Source organism: Anomalospiza imberbis, chromosome 4, assembly GCF_031753505.1.
Source record: "Anomalospiza imberbis isolate Cuckoo-Finch-1a 21T00152 chromosome 4, ASM3175350v1, whole genome shotgun sequence".
NCBI classification, from domain to species: Eukaryota; Metazoa; Chordata; class Aves; order Passeriformes; family Viduidae; genus Anomalospiza; species Anomalospiza imberbis.
The window spans coordinates 48,683,608-48,690,416 of NC_089684.1; the positions used below are offsets into that span (position 1 = coordinate 48,683,608).

General features: G+C 46.1%; 1 long non-coding RNA gene across 1 annotated transcript; it reads left to right on the top strand.

Annotated features, from left to right (window-relative positions):
* The first annotated feature begins 304 nt into the window (after window positions 1–304).
* Window positions 305–1,209, top strand: LOC137472902 (uncharacterized). The gene is made up of 2 exons (XR_010998474.1): window positions 305–601; window positions 827–1,209. It is a non-coding gene; the product is annotated as an uncharacterized lncRNA (long non-coding RNA).
* Window positions 1,210–6,809: the final 5,600 nt, after the last annotated feature.

The window sequence follows — 6,809 nt, forward strand, 5'->3', positions numbered from 1 at the left end:
TGTGCCGTGCTTTCAGTGCTTTATTTGGGTTATTAAAGACAGCCCTCAGCCCCTCTCTGCAGGGATGATGCTGCAGCATGAGGCCCACATTTCAAAGCAATGCAACAGATCCTCCCCCCTAGCAGCTCTCATCTGCCACCTCCATGCCCCTAAATGAAGAAGGCAGTGAATATTCAGTTCCCCCCAAAAAAGTGCAGCAAGCTGTGCTGCACCCTTGACTCTTATTCCAGGAGCTCCCCAAAAATCAATATTGCCATCTGCTCCTCCGCAGGAATGCGTGTACTCGTCTTCACTGGCTTTTCTTTTGGAAAAATACAGAGAAGAGGTTATTCTTTCTCTCTCCACTGGACATGTGCTATCTCCCAGCCCTGCAGCCTGCAGCTGGTTTTCTTTGTCGGAGGATTTTGGCCGAGCTGCGGCGATAATTACACAGCTGGGCAGTGGGAAATCCCTCCCAGTAGCTGACGCCTGCCTAATCGCCGCTGGTTGTGTTCGGAGACTCCAGGACCTGCTGTAATAACACAGCCACTTAATTAGTCTTTTCCTGAGTAAAGGCTTTGGAAAGCAAAGCAATCGCAGCTTCCTAGATCCTCTTGACTGTGTGAGTACACCGTGGGTGAAAACAGCTCTGATAAAGGGCCACAAAAGGAGCTTGTGCAGCTAGGTGTCAGGTCTTTGCCCTGCCTCAGTTTCCCCTTCTTGGCTTTCTTGCTATCTCGTGTCAGGACAATCCAAGTAACACCCGCGCCTGGGGCGTGGTTTATTACGAGGACATAATAGTTCAAATGTCAGAATAAATAAATACAAACATTTCCTTCTGTCCCAGGGCTGTCTGGCATTTCATCCACCTCTCCATTTGTAAAGCTTTCACCACAAGCAGCTCCAGCTCACCACCCAAGCTAACTGCTCCATGTAAGTGTGTCTGAAACCAGCCTGTGCTGTTATTTTAGCTTGTTTCTAGGTTTGCATCAATGACAGAGTGTCTCTTCTGTGTTTGGAGAATTCAGACGCTGAATTGCAGTAATTTACTTTGCCTGTGCTTTCACCCTGTTGCAACTGGGAAAACTTTGCAGAGGTTTAAACTAATTTATTCCCCTTGCCCTGCTTGCCTTGGGCTTAGGAGACAGCATTGTTAACCACAGCTCAGCTGACAGCATTGCACTGTGTCAAAGCTTAAATAAACTTTGCTGAAAATCAGAGTTGAAAGAGTGTAAAGGGCCATTATTATCCAAACGTGGAAAAAGAAAAGAAAACCCCTCATCTGCTCCTCTTCCTCATTGACCACCCAGTCCCCTCATAATCCCTCATTACTCCTTTATTGCCTGGACTATGAGAATTTGCCAGCCCCTCAGACCCTCCTCCTTATCCCTGACCTATCCCCAAATCCTGACAACACATCCATCCTCATAACCACCTGATGACCTCTCTCCTCCTCCTATTCTCATATTCTTTATTCCTTCCCTTCTCCAACCCACCCCAAATCCATCTCCTTCTGTCAGCAGTTCTTGTCTTGGCTGATCTCTCCAAACATCCTGCTCAAAGTCCTCCAAACTGGCATTTTTGCTGTGTGGCAATCCCACTTTTGCCTAAATTTGAGACTCTTCACCTCTCCTCTCCCTGGCACACTCTTCCACTCGCCACTGACGTGTGGCTGCCTTCCTTGTGCTGGCCTTCCTTCACTTGGTCTTCCTCTGCCTGCTCTGGCCGGGCTCCGAATAACAACCACAGAAAAGATCCAAACAGGCCTTGAAAGCAAGAAAAATAGGGTACTTAATGGGGGAATGCAGCCATAAGATGGCTCTACTTACAAGGACTCCAAGATCTCTTTGGTTGCATGACTGAAATTCAAAACCCGGTCCAAATTTTTATTGTAGTTTGCTTTGTAAAGGTGCACTATTAAACTCTGGTACTCAGACTCCAGTCCAGATTTCCTCCTGTGCAGTTTCTGGTTTCAGTGTTGGGTCAGATCAAAGTTGTCCCTGAAGACGGGGTGCCTACACCTTCTCCATTCTGAGCTGGGTTTGCTCTTCAGTCCCACCTCCAAGTTCAGTGCTCAGAGCAGACATATATTAGTGTTTTTCATTTTCTGTTTAGTCCCTAGCACTGTATTTATGCCAGGAGTTCATAATATCTAATTTTCTTGTCCATCTTTCGCATCCACATTTTTTGTGCCAAACTTTGAACATTAATACAGATTGTACCAGTTCTTTGTGGTAGACCCAGGACCAGCAGCTTTAACAAACCTGTGGGTAATTGACATTTAGGCACTTTGGAGGACACGGACACGTACCAGCAGCTTCTCCTCCCAGAGCCACACACCCAAATATGTTCCCAGTACAAACATTGCTGAATCCAGGCTCCAGATACTTATTTTCCTTAGCTACATTTCTTATTTCCTGAGAGTTGGTATCTCACAGAAAAAGCTCAAGCCATTCCCAGCTCAGAGTTGTCCTGCAAGGCAGCTCTAAAGCTTGGCCATGTGGTGGTCAAAACCAGACCAGGATCACCACTCTGAGTCCCCTGGGTGAGAGAAGAGAGGAGGGGAGAGGAGATAAAAGTGAGGGTATGATAGTCCCTCCAGTGGATCTGCTTACAGAGCTCTTGGGTGAAATTGTTCATTCAAAACATTCTTTTTGCTGAAAATGCCTTTTTAAAAAAAAAATCAAAACAAAAATCTGTGGGAAATGTCCAATTTCAACAACAATTTTAAGGTTTTCATTGAGGAAGAAAAAGCTTGAAAAATGTGCAGTTTTTTTGGCAAAAGTAAGCTAAGGAGTTTGGCAAAAAAACAAATGAAAACCAAAAACCAGAAATCCCAAATTGTTTTGGTTTCTGGCCAAAATGTTTCCAGTTTTTGATTGCCAGAAACTAAACATTTTCCAGTTTTTGCTTCTTGCGTGAAAACCCCTGAATTTCTGCAGAAAAATGTTAGGATAAGCTTTTGTTTTCACCAATTGTCTTTCATAGGAGCAGAAACAATTTCTGCCTTTTCCCTTTCTCCTCCACAGATGGACGTGTGTGACTGTGGGACTGTGATGTTTGGTTTCTGAGCTCCATATGCCTGTCAACCTGAGCTGTAGCACTTTCTCTGCCTGGCTTAACTCCTCCAGCCCTGGTTGTCTGCCCATTTCTGGCTGTTTGTGGGCAGGTTTGAGCATCCTCTGCAAAACGCTTTGAGCCTTCAGCTTCCAGAGATGTCAGGAGTATCTGAGGATTCCAAACACATTATAGGACTAGCTGGGCATTATGCAGGATCTGGCCCTCAAAAGTTTATCTTCATCTTGGTGGGGAAGCCTGGATTAGGCAACACATCTTGGCTTCCTAATTGTGATTTTTCAGCCTTGCTTACCACCCACTGTGCCTGGGATTACACCTGTCTGACTGTGCATGTTCTACATCGCTGTGTTCCAGCTTGGATACACTCCCTTAAAAACAATTACTTCATGTGGTGGATCTAGTTAACACTCCTTCCAGCTCTGAGCTGCCTCTGACCCTGCAGATGCTAAGTGTTAGCAGTTGTGCTCTAGTTGCTGTAATTCTCATTACCTCAGTGCAGACAAGACCTGTTTGCACCTTAAAAGCTTTAAAATCTTTTAGGGGAATCCCTATGGAGGGTTTGATGATGGGGGTGTTTTTTTCTTCCCAAAAATGCTGAGTGCCAGTATCTGCCAGCTCCTTCACTGGATCTATGTGAGATGGGCACTTGTGGCAGCTCAGCCAACTTTTTGCCCTTTACCAGCCTGCTGAAGTCATTGCCAAATATAAAGCCAGGCCCTAGTGGGTTTTTCTTCTTGGTTTCAGATGTGAAGGTGACCAGCTGTTGATTGAGTGTTGCAGAGATCTTTGGAGAACAGTGTGCATTCAGCTTGGAGACGAAGGGCTAAATTCAGACCATTTGTGCTCTTGGCATGCTGCTCCTCCTCATCGCTGTGTGTTTGCTTTAGAAGTCTGACTGGCTGACATGCCCCGGCCGCCAGCTAATGCGGATTAATTCTGACTCTCTTCAGGCTTCAAGGAAACAGATTGTCGAGGGGTTTTCATCACAAGGGGAATGAAAGAAGCTAGCAGAGTATCTTAACCCAAACCACGTCACCCATTGCTTTCAATCAGAAAGGAGGACAGATGAGATTAACCTCAAAACCCCCCTGGCTTCCTGCAAACCACAGGGCCAAGTGAGAGAGGAATGCAGGAAGAGGATGATTTTTTTTTTTGTGGACATGTAAGGAATTGGACTTAGACCGCCAAGCCCATTCCACACTGGCCACCGAACCAGAGGTGTTGACTGAATCAGAGTGAATCAGAGGGTGTTGACTTTTGACCACTACTGTTTTTGTTAACAGGAAAAATAAAACCATATGTTGCCTAAGTAGATGCACAAAACTTTTCTCCAAATCCCCACAGACAAACTGTTAGCAGCAAAAGTATTTACTTTGGTAATGCAGCTGGGCTTAATCCCAGCCCCATTGTGTTTGTGCATGCCTTTTCACCACGGAGCTCAATAACATGCTGTTTGCGAAGAGGGTGAATGAATGCATGCAGTATGATTTCGGTTATTAGGCCTATCGGTTACAGCCCGAGACAAAAGGCTGGAGTCAACAATGGTAGCACTACAGAGGCCCTGCTCATGCTTTGAGTTAGGCTAAATGGAAGTCTCAGTCATCAGTCACGTCAACTAGCCATCAGCTTGAGGTAGGACAGCAGGACTTGGCCCGGTGGTGCAGATCCTCAGCTGGCTTAAATCAGTGTAAATCCAGTGTAGTCCAAGGAGCCACAGCTGAGGATTTTGGCGCCTACTGTCTATTTTTGAGTTTAGTGGTTGTTGAATGCTTAATTCTCTGGGCTGCAGGCTCCTGCAGCTGAGCTGTGGATGTGCTCTCAGGCTGCTTCCTCCTGGCTGGGGGTCACATATGTCAGTGAAGTCCCTGGATGGCACCTCCATACGTGCCAGCCCCGGGGCAATCCCAAGCACAAACACAGGCTGAGTGGAGAATGGGTTGAGACCAGCCCTGGGGAGAAGTGTAGCAGCGTGGGGTTCCACAGAGAAGGACTTGGGGGTGTGGGTGGTTCAGAAGCTCAACATACCCCCTGATGAAGATTGTCAATGTGCACATGAAGCCCAAAAAGCCGACTGTGTCCTGGGCTGCATCACAAGAAGGGTGACCAGAAAGTCAGGGGAGGTGATTCTGTCCTTCTACTCTGCTCTCAGGAAGCCCCACCAGCAGTGTTGCGTCCAGCTCTGGGCCCCCAACATAAGAAGGATGTGGACCTGCTGGAGTGAGTGCAGAGAAGGTCACAGAGGTGATCAGAGGGCTGGAGCCCCGCTGCTGTGGAGACAGGCTGAGACAGCTGGGGGTGTTCAGCCTGGAGAAGAGAAGGCTACCAGTACCTAAAAAGGCTTCAAGGGAGCTAGAGGGGGACTTTTTACAAGGGTATCAAGTGACAGGACAAGGGAGAATGGCTTCAAACTGACAGAGGGCAGGTTTAGAGTCAATATGAGTAAGAAATTGTTCACTCTGCAGGTGATGATGCACTGGCACAAGTTTCTCAGAGAAGCTGAGAAATGATGGCTGCCCCATTACTGGAAGTTCTCAAGGCCAAGTTGGATAGGGTTCTGAACAACCTGGACTAGTGGAAGGTGTCCCTGTCTGTGGCTGGGAGCTTGGATAGAGATGATCTTCAAGGTGCCCTTCTATCCCAAACCATGTGAGGATTTTATGACATGGCTTCATCAAAATTTGTGTGCAGAGTAACTCCATTTTATTGAGTACCGTGAACACTGAATGTTTTAAACAGGTGCTGGGGAAGATCAAACCAAGCACCAAATCTGTTGTCTTGTGAGAAAACTTTTGCAATCAAGGACAAGTCCTACAGCAGCAGGTCCATGCCTGATGCTGACACTGATTTGGGCATGGGTCCACTGGCAATAGGAGAGTGCTGTCAGCGTGCCCTGGTCCCCACTGTGCTGGTGACACGGCATGGTGCACCCTCCTTACAAACTTGCCAAAGGGCAGTTTTACAGCCTGAAAATCTGGAGCAGTTGCAATTGTAGTTTGGAAAGGGGATGGAAAGCCACCTGTGCTCATTGTCACCAGAAGAGCCATGATATTTCAGAATAGTTCCTTCCGACACAGCTGCAGCTGGAGGTGTGAAAGTTGTCCAGCTCCCACAAAAAACTGTTTTGATGCCTTTTTCTTGTGCTTGAAGTGCTTCATGAAGATGAATTTATAGCAAACAGAGTTGTGCTTTAAGTTTGAGGAACCCTGACCATGGTTAGCCTAATGCAAATTATCTGTTCCCAAACACAAAATAAGTGAGGAAGATGCCAAATTTCTTTCTGTAAAAAATATAAAAAACTGCTTATCTCAGGGTAAAGGCTCATAGATAAACCAGATGTTCCCAGATAAAAGAAGATCTGGTTATGCTGACATTTCCAAAAATCTTTTTTCTAATATAATAAACTTGAGAAGATTGCTGATTGATCTATGCAACACAAATAATTCAGACCTGCAAAAACCCCATGACAAGATGGGTGATTTAAAATATCCTTTGTAGACCTGCACAGCAAAGTAAAACACCTCATAAAACTTAGGGGCAGTCCCTAAAATACCCCTGTAAAATAGGGGACACTGGTGTTGAGGCTGTTTGACACCATTTGCTTCACAAAAAATATTACAGTGCCACCAGTTATTTTCATAACACCAAACCTTTGAGATGAGAAGTTGACATATTTTGGGTCAGTGGCAGAGAAAAGCAAGAAGAAATTAAAACAGAGAGACAGCCCAGGACCTTGGACATGCTCTGGAAACACA